Consider the following 13,108-nt stretch of genomic DNA (forward strand, 5'->3'; position numbering starts at 1 on the left):
AAACCAAGAACTTGGGGGCACAGCTGGACTTGTGTGGATAAATTCTGCTGTTGGTCACTGGACAGCTTCTTGTGGAGAATGTCTGGCTTGTGGTGACTCACTGAGAGTATCAGTGTGGCTGGCACCTGGTAGCACTTGGCAAAGTGTACAGGCACAGCTACAGCCAGCCAGGCTTATTGATCTGGTTAGGGCATCTTTTGCATTTTCTCTTTTGCTCCCAAAATCAAATGTCTATTCATGCACATTTAGATTGGTCCCAGAGGAGAAATGTAGCATTTTACCTGTCCTGGCATGCAATGAGGTCCCTCATTACGTTTCTGTTTACACTGTAAGATGGATACCCAATCTGATAATTGCTCAAGGTTATTTGACCACAAATCGTTGTAAGCAGGCTAAAATGGAATCCAGGGCACCCTGGTATCAGCTGTTGTCTGTAAAACTATTCTTTACTGCTTTCACTGAAGTTGTATCCAGACAAAACAAGCTGTGAGCTCTACCTGCTGCATTCAGAGTAGTGGAATCCACCCAGATTGTTTGCAGGAGCAGTTTTTGGGGCAGCTCCCCAGTCAGGTCAGGTCTGTACAGTTGCAGTCTGGGCTGCAGTAAGAATTTGTTCTTTGCAGTCACCTTTGGCTGTGGGTTTCCTTGCACTGTACATTTTATCTTCATGTAGCAGCAGTCTCTCTCCTCTCCCTGGAGTAGTGATTGCTCCTGCTGAGGCTCACTACCAGTGGGAAGTTCTCCATCCCTGGCAGGTGACCAGTCCATGTGCACAGCTGGATTAGCTGGATTTGTGGTTTTGTGGTTGTCAAGCAGCCTGACTTTACCAGCTTCCTTTTTTTTTTTTTTAATTCCCGCCCCCCACCCCTACCAAAAAAAAAAATACAGTAAATCTATGTGGAACAGGGAACAGGACTCCTTCTCTGTCTTGCAGATATACAGGTTTTGTTTTGCTGAACTTTAACTTTTAGAGAATGCTAGAAAATGCAGGTAATTGTTTTATAAGTATTTTTAAACCCAGGTAGTTGTCACAATTCACAGCTTCTGCTCTGTGGATCTTAAATACTTCTTTATCCTTTGGGCATTTTCATGCACTGATCCATCCTTTTGCTTTGCATATACTTGAAATCATATCTATGTAGTCCTTTGTTAAACATATGAATCTCAATCTACCTTTTTTCTTTGCTAAGCTACACTTATATTACTTACAATAAAAATAGCTCTGCATGGAGAAACTTGTGTTTTTGATGGATAAAACTTAATGGTGGGAGAGACAAGAATCACTAGCACATCTATTCATTGAGAAGCACCATGTGTGTGTATCTGTGCAGAATTAGGGCACAAACCTCAATAACTTGAACCATGAGAATTGCTCCTTTTACATCTTCCTCTAATTCAAGGGCACTCTGCCAAGTGGAGTATCCCATCTTTGCTGATTCATATCTAAACTCCAAGTTACAAATTCCCAGCATCTCTACTCAGTGTTTCCAGCAGAATTATTTAAAAACCCAGAAATTCCAAGCTGCTTTCTGGCTCTTACTGTTTGAGAAAAATAAAAATAACCTTGTCAACTTTAAGGGAGGTGACTGAGAGGTTGACTTTGATTTCTGTTTGGAAATGCTGATGGCAAGACCTCTGCTCTAAGAGCACTGGGGGGCCCTGCCCAGCCTTTTTCAGCGGGGGATCTAATCCATGGCTCTTAGGGGGTTCACAGAAGGCATAATCAGATTGTCTACTCTGATCCACTTGGTGTCAGAGGTCACTGAATTTCATGCAGGTTGCTCTGTAATGAGTCTTATCTGACATTCTCAAGCACTGACAACATCCAAGGGGTCACAGCACTGGCAGTGGAGCCAGGACCATGAAGAACTTTCCTCTTGAGTGATTTTTAGCTTCTGCATTGTCTTAATTCATGCCTTTGACCCTAGTTCCATTGCAGTATTTAAGTGTGCGACTCCATCAATTCCAATAGTTTTTATCCTTCTAAATATGTCTTGGCACCTGGGTCCTTGTGTGTACAGCTGGGTTTTCATTCTATAGAGTAACAATTGCATGGGTATGTTTGGCAACTGCAGAGCATGTTGATGAAGTGGACTGTAAAATGAATCCAAAGTGGCAAATGGTAATCTGAAATGAAATGCAAGCAGCCTCTTTCTTATTCCAAATGTACTTTCCTACCAAATTGTTTGGAAATGTCTCCAGGACTTAGAAACCTGGGATGAAATATTTAATTTGTTTTTAATTCTACAGCAAATACCTATGTAAGGAAATTAATCTGAAGCATACTTTCAATAGTAAGAGGGAGGAGAGGAGAGAAACCTATAATCAGTAATGTTAGAGCTGGGTCTGATGGAGGACAGAATTTTGGAGCTGAATTTGTTCTGTGGAAAGGGAACTTGGCAGCTCTGAACAGTTTTGTTTTGAAGGGGCATAGTGCCATATGACAGGAAGGCATCAGACCTCTCTAAGGCACAGAAGAGATTCTGAGCACTGTTCCTAAATTCCAGTCTAACTAATCAAAGCAAATGGGATGAGGAAGCTGGGAAATTACTGCCTTAGAAACTCTCAGAAGCTGGAAAAGTAACTAACATCACTGGGTCATGATTTAGAGTATCTAAGTGCAGTCCAGGAATATTTTGTTTTATATGAAAGAAGGGAGTATTGAGAAGCAGATAGGGATAGTCTTAACACTTTGAAGAACAATCCTGCACTGGCCAAGGAGAACCATCCCCATGAATAAAAGGCTGGTTCCCAAAGATATTTCCATGTGGGTTCATCAGATTCATCTGGAACTGAGATGCTTTTGGTCTTCTAAACTTAATTAACATAATGGCCTTTCAGGAGTGGAGTTAGATGAGAGCCCAGAAATGAATGGTTGAGACAGGATGCCTAACATAATTTTTATCTAAGATCAATTGCATGCTGCCTGAATTTCCTCCTCACTTGGTTGTTTTCACTTGGAACAAGCATCTTTATTGGATGCCCCCTTCCCTTGCACTGAGAGGCAGTGAGCAATCGATTCCTTTGTGGGATCAATTAAATCTGTTGTGGCTGCTTTAAAATGTATAAATACATTAGATAAATACATTTCCCTATTGGCAACCACAGAGTGACCTCAGTTAAAGCTGCCCCTTGTCACCCTGCCACTGGCCACCTCAGAACATTTACATTCTCATTTGGATTTGAGGTTCAGAGTGCTCTGAAACAGCTGAGGTGGCATGTGGCTTGTGTAAGCAAGGGAGAGATATTTTCATAGAGGTGCTGGGTATTTTCTTTTTAAATCTGATATGCCTGGAGATGTCAACCTTCTGGGTTAAAGTTTGCTGGCCCTTGGAGAGATCTGCAAAGGAATAACAATCTGTTTATAAGATGCAGTGTCTTTTTTATTAGATTATTTATTGTTGTCAAGGAGAAGAAAGCCCATTTGAGTGCATATGGGGAGCTGTGGGTCAGCACATCATGTGCTCTGAGCTGTGCTTTGGAGCAGTAAAAGCAAAAAACCATCAGAGAAGTGCATGCTGCAGAGCTTGGAACCTGAGTCTTAGAGCTTTTGTGATCTCTCTGCTACAAGTCACCAGAAAACAAGCTTTTAATCAGGCAGAAATGCTATGAATAGCAAACCCCACACTCAGAATCTGCAAATAGAAGCCCAAAGTTGTGAAACTGAACCATATGGCAGAGGGCGAGCTGAAGTGCTGCAGGCTTAGCTTTCAGTTTGCAAATGGGAGAGAGGTTTTTGCCAGCTGCATGTGCAAAAATGAGAAAGCAAAGATCTGAAGGTGACTGAGTTCAGAGGAATGTAGAAAGCTTAGTTATTTCACCCTGCACAAATACAGGTGAACACTGGAATTATATCAGGTTTCCTGGGGTTAAATTATATTGTGCCATGTTGCTCTTAGTCAGAGTTTGACCAACAGTCAGTTCTGTAATATTGTTTGTTTTGAGTTTTATGTCCATGTGATTCTCTGAACCTGCTATTTGAAGATATCTTGAGGCTTCAAAATTAGTGGGAAGTTGCTCTGGTGGGCATGATCCTTGCCAAATAGGACATTAGAGAGGAAAAAGCATTCTTCTGATGTGAACAGTTGAATTTCCTTTTCAAAAAACCTTGAGATGAGGTTATTACTTATGTGGGCTAAAATACATGTTTTTGCAAAGGGAATGACAAATTCCCTTATATATTTGTTAAGGAAATATGAGATACCTGAGCTTAACCAGGAAGGACAGTCCAAGTCCCTAGAATTTGTTTCCATCCAAATGCAGAGATAATTTTTTTGTTCTTTTGGACTTTGTTAGTACTGGATTTCAATCAGTCTTCCATATGTTTATCTAGAATTTCATGGGGCACAACTGGAACATGATATATGTCCAGCTGTAAAAAATACAGGACTTCAAGGACATCTAATCCTTAACTGGAGAGAGACAGCTTGATTTGTCAAATGCACTATTCTGCTGAATTTTGGTATATTGACAGGAGTGGGACAGAATGAAAAAAATTATCCAGTAAATCTTTGCAGGAAGACTGAAAGACAAGGCTGACTTCAGTGCATGGTTCAGGCTTTGCATCTGGAGTGAAAGAATCAGAGGAAACTTGCAGTGATGAATTTTTATGTGTTATTCTCAAAGCATGGTGCTGGGAGAAGTGGGGAGCTGCCTTCTTATCTGCTGGGACTTTTCTGAACTGAAAGATATTTGCTCTGCTGAGAAATCAATGTGAGAACTATTTCAAGGATATATCCCACAGATCCCATTATACAGTAGACCTAAAATTCCCATCCCCATTTGACACTGAAAATGGAAAGTTAAGCATACAAGTGCAGCAAGGAGCTTCAGCATTCTGCTAAGGACACACTGGATGAACTGGTTGGTGCTGCCTGCTGGGCAGGTGGTGATAACTTGTCACACTTTACCTGCTATAAAGAGCTGGAAAGTAACTGAGGTAACCTTGCAAAGAATGAAAATTGTGTGTGTTTGTGCTGCAGTAGATCACTGAAGGTTTAGGATCACCATGACACAGGCTCCTAACTGAAGACATGACATACCAGGAGAAAAAAAAAAGATGAAAATGTGCAATTTAATGAGTGATGTGTTGAGCTGCACAGGGAGTTCCTTTTCACAAGCAGCCCCTGATGGTTCTAAGCCTTCTGGGGCTCTCCTTGCTCCTTTTATGGCCAGATGCCTTGTGTTTTTAGGGCCCACCAGCTAAAGGTTTGCTTCTGAATGTGCTCTGGAAGGGTATTACTTATGTAAAATAATAATAATCAGTCTCCAGTGCTGGAACTGCAGCCAGAGGTGCCATGTCCACAGTACCAACTTCCTAATGTGTGTTGCACAGAGAGAGACAGCATTATTGTATTTTTAGGGTGCCCCCATGAAGGAAGGGAATGATGAATCTGACTCTGTGTTCTCAGAGACTAATTTATTACTTTATGATACTATATAATACTGAAAGGATATTTACAGAATGCTGAAAAGATAATAATGAAAACTGGTGACTCTCTCCAGAGTCCTGACACAGCCTGGCCCTGATTGGCCAAAGAGTGAAAACAACTCCCAGCAGAATCCAATGGAACAATCACCTGTGGGTAAACAATCTCCAACCACATTCCACATGAGCACAACACAGGAGAACCAAATGAGGTAAGAATTGTTTTCCTTTTCTCTGAGGCTTCTTAGCTTCCCAGGAGAAAAATCCTGGGTGAAGGGATTTTTCAGAAAATGTGAATGTGACACCAAGCACGGCTCATCTTTTCCTCACTAATCAGTCCTCACTGCAGTTCTGCAAACAGTTTATAGTTTTTTTTAATAGGTGCAAACACACAGAAGAATAGCTGGCAGTGCTGAAGGGCTGCCCTGCTATCCAATGCACTTTGCTGGAAAGTGGGTGGGGTTTTTTTTCAATTCTTTCTGATTTACCCAGGGGCAGACCGTCCCAGACACAGGACTGCTGTTTTCCTCAAGTCTGTCCTTCTTGCTGGCAGATGACCTGAAATATTACAGAAGCTGTCAGGGATCATTTGAAAAAAGTGCTTTTTAGAAAAAATGGAAGTTTGCTTCTTCTCTAGTAAGTACCTTGAAGCTTTATCAGCAGTGCTGCATTCAGCTAATTCATATTATCATGAATTACAGGTAGGCTGAGACTTCTTTTATATACAATTTTAAAAGAATCCTAGTCAATTAATAGGTCTTAAATTTTTTGACATAATATTGATTTCTGGCAGCTCTCAAGTGCAGAACCTACCTATTTGTGTAAGTTTAAACAAAAAGCATCTTGGACAAGTCCTGTGGGCTGTCCTGTGTGAGCTCAGACAAGTTGATCCAAAGCAGAGGTGTAGAATTAGCTATGCACAGAAGGCAAAAAGGCCAGGTCTATCAGTATTTCTTGTGTTCCCTATCAATAAAAGGATAAGAGGCTCTACAGAACAGGACAGCAATATTTCTGCCTATGGAATGAGAACATCCTTTTCCCTACCCTGCAGCAAAAATACTTTAACTAAGTCTGATGTTCTCACCTCCTGAATTAATGTGCAGTTGAATATTTCTCGTGAGTCTTAACTGCCCCAGCTCTTTTTGCCCTGAACCATTGTGGACATCTCTTGGAGGGAAAGCTGATCACGCTTTTTTGCTCTGATGAACTGAGATGTTCAAGTTAGCAGGCACACTATGCTGCTTTACTTGGGGTTTATTTACTTTGAATTTGATTCTGCTGTTCTTCATATATTCCCATTGTAGTATACATGTTCAGAATGTTTACTTGAATCTGTAGTTGCATAAATGGTGTAGGAAGGGAGGCCTTCAAAATACACAGCTGCTAAATTATGCAGGTTTATTTCTAGTAGATGATAGCTGTGTTGTGTAACTGTAGTGGACCTGATTATTTCTTGAGCTGCCATAAGTTCACTCTCTGCATTCTAGCTCTGTTTAATCATATTCAGATGTTAATCTGATGCAAATTCTGTAATTTAAGATTGTGACATTGAATTTTTGTCTGTTTATCCAAATACAAGTAATGGTTTTTAATTTTGGTTATCAGGTATATAGTTGTTCAGGCTCTGGCCACTAGAGTATGCACTCTTCTGCACAGGCTGGAATATCAACCTTCACTTTTCCCTCTGTAAAACAGGTGGAAGACGCCAAATATGCATGTGCACCTAGGTCTCCTGTTGGTTCCAACAGTACCAGTACTTATTTGAATTGAGTTGTACCAATATTTGAATTATTTGAATTGAACAGTTCTAATACTTATCGGTGTTGAATACCAATACTTATTTGAAATCACCTTTTGTGTGATCATCAGGGTAATTCTTCCTGAAGTAGTTAAAAAAAATAGAGTTGAATGAGATTGGGGGTTTTGGTTTGTTTTGGTTTCCATCCCAGGGGTGGGAGCAGGCTGCCAAGTCACCCTACACACAGGCTGCTTGTGCCTTGGTGCTTTCTGGGTGTCAAAGGTAGAAGATCTGAGGTTACGCCTCCTGTTCTGGTATTTTTTTAACAGGGAGATGGCAAAGAAAGGCTGCCAGAGTGGGTTATCAGTGCAAACAGTGCACATGGTTTCAGCCCGCTTCACTTTCTGAGGCAGGATATTTCTTGTCTTGTTGGGAACATTGTCTAGGAGCTGTAGATAAGAAATTTCTAAAGGTAAGTAAAAAGCTAGACCCTCTCATTAGTTTGACATTAAATAGAAAAAATTCTATGGGATTTTGCTGATATTAGGTGATAGTTGTTTATCACCAAAAAATCTTGTTTGGTTCAGAAACCTTTGCTTCACACAATTACCTGGCCACCCACTTACTGTCTGCTAAGCATCACACTGCTTCATTAAAGAAAGAATTGGATGTTTGATGGAGGAAGTATTTTGGGATTTGGATGTATGTAGGTGTTGATAACAGGATTAATGGTCTCCCAGGACCTTTTCTGCACTGCTATTACCCCACCAGCCCAACCCTACCCTGTGGCAGTCCCTGGGGTATATCTGAATTTCAGCATTTTATGTTTGGTTCTGCTGAAGTGTGTGATGCTGCTCAGCTCATTTCTGCTGTTTGTCAAGGCCCCTTTGACATGCAGAGGTGTGCTGGTGTCACCTTGTTCTGGGCCCAGTATCCCAGTCCCTTTTCACAAGCAGCCCCGATGGTTCTAAGCCTTCTGGGGCTCTCCTTGCCCTTTTTACAGCTGGATACCTTGTGTTTTTAGGGCCCAACAGCTACAGGTCTATTCCTGAAGGTGCTCTCGAAGAGTTTTACCTAAGTCTTCTAAGTGTTGCTGTTGTATTTGCATGGATGCCCTGATGAAGGCAGGAATGATGAATCTGACTCCATGTTCTCAGAAGGATAATTTATTACTTTATGATACTATATTATATTAATGAATACTATACTAAAGAATACAGAAAGAATACTTACTCAATGCTAAAAAGATAATAATGAAACTCATGACTCTTTCCAGAGTCCTGACACAACCTGGCCCTGACTGGCCAAAGAGTGAAAACAACTCACAGCAGAATCCAATGGAACAATCACCTGTGGGTAAACAATCTCCAACCACATTCCACATGAGCACAACACAGGAGAAGCAAATGAGATAAGAATTGTTTTCCTTTTTCTCTGAGGCCTCCCAGCTGCCTTTCAGCTTTCCAGGAGAAAAATCCTGGGCATAGCGATTTTACAGAAAATGTGAATGCCACACATTGCAAAGTGTTGAATAAAAATTTAAAAAACAAATTTGATATTGCCATCATGGGCATTAGTAACATGCAGGTATCTTAACTCTGCTCTGAAAATGAGCAGTCTGTAATTGAGCTATGAAAAAGTAAATTGGGAGCCAGGAGCAGCTCAGCAAATACCTGTAAATGTTGGGGGTTTTTTTGTATTAGCCCTGTAACTTGAGTCACAGACTCCAACATCTGTCCTCAGAGTCTGGAACCTTGTTAGCAAATCTCTCTGGGGCAGTTGCCTCAGCTTGATGCTGAATCATTTAATGCACTTCAGCTTTGATTTCTGCCTTAATTCTTTCTACAAGATCTCTACAAATGCTGTAGAGATTAGGTGGAAAACTTTTATCTTAGTTGAAGGAATTGGATCATAGTCTGTTTTACCAAGCATCTTGAGTCTGTAATTTTCCATGACTTTCCCACTAGATAATTAGGGACAATAGTTAACAAGAGGTAAAACAGGACATCATGGATAATATCTGCTAATAAATGTTCTGGTTTGGCCTTAGGAAAGTGATCAAAATAGTCAACTTGCTATTTCACGAGACAATGAACTGAATGTTGTTAGCAAGAGAATGTACAGAAAGACCCCAAACCAGTGCAGTGCCATGAAGGCTGGGTCAAGAACAGAAAGGGGAGGAAAAAACCCTCAACCAAGCAGTCCTACTGTGCCATAATGCAAAGCGACAAGAAATAATTCCATTGTAGCAGAAAGAAAAAGGAACTGTACAGAGCATACAGTCACTGCCATGACTGACCTCTGCCATAAATATTTTTGGGTAGGATTTGGTAAAGTTGAAAACAACTGCATTTCCAAGTGTGACTATTGACTTTTTTCTGTGTTGGCCTGAAGTTATAGAGCTTGGAAAACTGGGGCCTGATCTTTGGGAAAACCACTTTGTCCCAGTCATCTTGTAATACTGCTAAAAATGAAATTCATGTTGTTCAGTTCTCTTGTGCACAATCAGGTACAGATTTAGCAGCTGCATTTGAAAACCACTTTTAAAATTCTTTTGCTTTCTTATTGCTTAGATGGGGTATGCCCAAGTTCCCCAAGTTCACAAAATTATGTAGAGTTTAATTTATTAAATGTCTTAATACAATTTCAGATCTTCTGCAGCGTTCTAAATAAGTATGAAATCTTAGAAGATAATTTTGTGCTTGATCTTACATTTGTTTGAAGTTAGTGCTGAATTTCCCATTGATTTCATTAGCGTGGCATGAGGCTCCTGGGGCAAAAGTCTCAGTGTATTTTGGTCTATTTTTGGACTTATGTTTGCAAGAAGAGTGGAATGAGTGCAGGCACTCTCATGAGTCAGAGAATTCTCTAGTGGGCATAGCTATAATAAATTTAGCCCAAATTCTTCAGCTGATAATTAGAACTAAGGCAGGGGGGAAACAGGGAGTACCTTGTCAGAGGTAATATAATTCCTGACCTCCTCTAATAAGCTGGGAGTGCTGTAGTAAAAATAAAAATATTTTTAAAATAACTGGGCTCACTGTGATTTCTGTCTGATTTGCTCCTTTTCTAATGAACATGATATCTGCTGCAACCAGATCTGACAGCAGAAACTTGGAGGTATATTTCATTAGAAGCTGATACATTCCATTTTTTACAGTATATTTTTAGGGCTTTTTAATGGAGTTTATTAATTGTTTGCTTCTCTTAATGTTAGATTACAAGGTGACTATATACTCTAAATATAAACATACCCACCTTGATTTTACGGACAGTACTGCTAAAGCAGAATAATCTGTGCTGTGAAGAGCTGCCTGCCTTGCCAAGCAGTAGCTTTTGATTAATAAGCTCAGATTTTCTGGTGTTCTCACCCTGCAGCACAGGCAGGTGACTCTGTTGGTGCCTCTGGGGCAGGCAGTGAAAGAAATCAGCAGTTCAGGCAGGAATATAAAGCCCAAACCATGAAGCCAGGTGCTCACCTCTTGGGATCTCTGGGCTAATGACTGTTTGGTGTCTTGGAGTTGTTGTTGCTGGTAGATTTGTTTGTTTTATGGTTTATTTTTTTACCTTCCTGTATTAAAATTTTGAAACTGGCCCTTGGTTACATTTTTAGAGGTCAGATTTGGTGCCTGCTCCAGCTAAATGGGGGATATACCCACCCTGTTTCCATTCCATCTGGGGAGAAATTGTGTGCTGCCAACTCCATTTCAATAAAGATCATAAAACTGCCTGTCTCCTTTGTTTCCATGAATTGTGGGAAGCCTTTTAGCAGGAAATGTTAAATGTGGGTTTCCACATACCACCAAGACTATTATTATCCATTGCAAAAGGGCACACAGCAATTGAGCCCAATTTGGTTTGGCCTTTACTAACTTCATCCTTGATTCCTAGTAGACTGCCTTATTTTTCTGTCAATTCATTTTCCATGTAGCTGAAGAACTTTTATATGCAATAAAACTTAAAATGGTTGTAATTTATTCCCCTCAATATAATTTTGACATCTTTCTGTCCCTTTTTGCTAGATGCATTCTCCCTAATGGTCAAGAAAATGAATATTTCTGGAATTGCCTTAGGAGGATTTCCACTGGAGAATAAAGAGAGACTGAAGTTTCCTAGGACTACCAAAATGCCTGTCTCATGAACAAAATATGATATGGACAAAGTGAGACAGATTTTGGGAGTATAAGCTGTTCACTTTAGCAGGAATTGTGTTGTGTGATGGTATGGGCATAGTTTTGATTGAAAACTCTGAACTTATTTTGCATATGTAATGGTTACTGTACAAAACTGGTGTGATCATAATTCATTTAAATGCAGCTAATAAATCTGTCCAGCCTGAAGGATTTTTTTTTAAATAACTGTGGTAGAATGTGAAATCCTGCACTTTGGTTTTAGAGTGTCCACAGCCCATTTCCAGCAGTGTGATCTCTTAGAGAATTGAACAAGTCCTAATTATATTGTACCACGTTGCTCTTAGTCAGAGTTTAACCAACAGTCAGTTCTGTAATATTAACTTTTTAATTCATATTAATTGATTTCACTGGAAACACTCAGTTTGTGAGGTGCTGATTTCCATGGATGTGGTGATTTCCCACATTTCTTTCAAGCCATGCTCTGAGGCATGAAGAGGTCAAATGATTTATCAAAGTCTTGCAGAATGCCAGCTGGAATTAAGATCTGATGTGCTTCTGGCTTGATGCAGGTTGCTACTCCAGCCACTGGAACACAAAGTAGCTTAGCCAGGCTGGGAGGTGCCCTGGAGCAGTTGGCTGAGCACTTGAGAATTGCAGTTCAAAATGCTGAGGGATTTCCCTTTTTTCTGCATAAATTTTTCTGGATAAATTTGGCAGAGACATGGAAATATTGCTCATTTGGAGAGGGACAGGAAGGTGTTGTTTGTTCTTAATGAACAGTTCTTGTAAAATTCTAATTTCTTAGTTTTTGATGATAGAGCAGAGCTGTTACATGGAGCCTGTAATGACATGAGGAAGTGGGTGTGAATTCTCAGCTGGATTCCCATTATTGCTTCCCAATAAAGCAGCCTGTTCCAAGCAGGACATGTTTCTCCTTTCCCAGAGAAGAAGAACCTTTAGGGGAGTGATTTGCTCCTTCCAAGCACAAGGGCACTGCTCTGGGATTAGAGGAATCCTCTGGGTTTGAGCTGCTGTGTGGCATTCACAATCCCTGAACATGATCCTTTCACCCAGGCCTCAGAGAAAAAGGAAAACAATTCTTATCTCATTTGCTTCTCCTGTGTCGTGCTCATGTGGAATGTGTTTGGAGATTGTTTACCCACAGGTGATTGTTCCATTGGATTCTGCTGGGAGTTGTTTTCACTCTTTGGCCAATCAGGGCCAGGCTGTGTCAGGACTCTGGAGAGAGTCACGAGTTTCATTGTTATCCTTTTAGCATTCAGTAAGTATCCTTTCTGTATTCCTTAGTATAGTATAATATAGTATTTATTAATATAATATAGTATCATAAAGTAATAAATTAGCCTTCTGAGAGCATGGAGTCAGATTCATCATTCCCTCCCCTCCTTGGGGTGGCCGCTTTTACAATGCTGCTGTGCTCTGGGTTTATTCAGGAGGCAAATGAGAAGTTTCTATACAAGAGGGAAAATACTGTCCATAAATCTTGGTGATGGGCTCGCTGTCAGAACCAGGTTTTCAGTAAGAAGAAGGTGCATTGGTCTTGCTAATATTTAAGATTGCAGATGGAGTTGTAGCATTTTAAAAGAACTCCTATTCCTTGGACTTCTCCATTTTACTGCACTGTTCTAGTAAGGATATTACCTTAGCTTCCCTCTGGAAAATGGCCAGGGAACCTCGTGAAAGTTTTATGGCAGTTTATTACTGCCTAATTCACCTTTCAAAGTGACAGGGAGATTTTCAATTGCTTTCCAGAACTTTGTCCTTGCTTGCTGTGTCTGAGGGCCAAAA

At 40.4% G+C, this 13,108-nt stretch overlaps 1 long non-coding RNA gene across 1 annotated transcript in view; it reads left to right on the forward strand.

Annotated features, from left to right (window-relative positions):
* Positions 1 to 12,515: 12,515 nt before the first annotated feature.
* The window catches only part of LOC135309629 (uncharacterized), a 96,261-nt gene continuing 95,668 nt past the window's right edge, over positions 12,516 to 13,108 (forward strand). The window contains exon 1 of the long non-coding RNA XR_010369825.1: positions 12,516 to 12,581. This is a non-coding gene — a long non-coding RNA (uncharacterized LOC135309629). The remainder of the gene's footprint in view (positions 12,582 to 13,108) is intronic.

The sequence above is a fragment of the Passer domesticus genome, chromosome 11 (assembly GCF_036417665.1).
Source record: "Passer domesticus isolate bPasDom1 chromosome 11, bPasDom1.hap1, whole genome shotgun sequence".
In the NCBI taxonomy this organism is placed as follows: Eukaryota; Metazoa; Chordata; class Aves; order Passeriformes; family Passeridae; genus Passer; species Passer domesticus.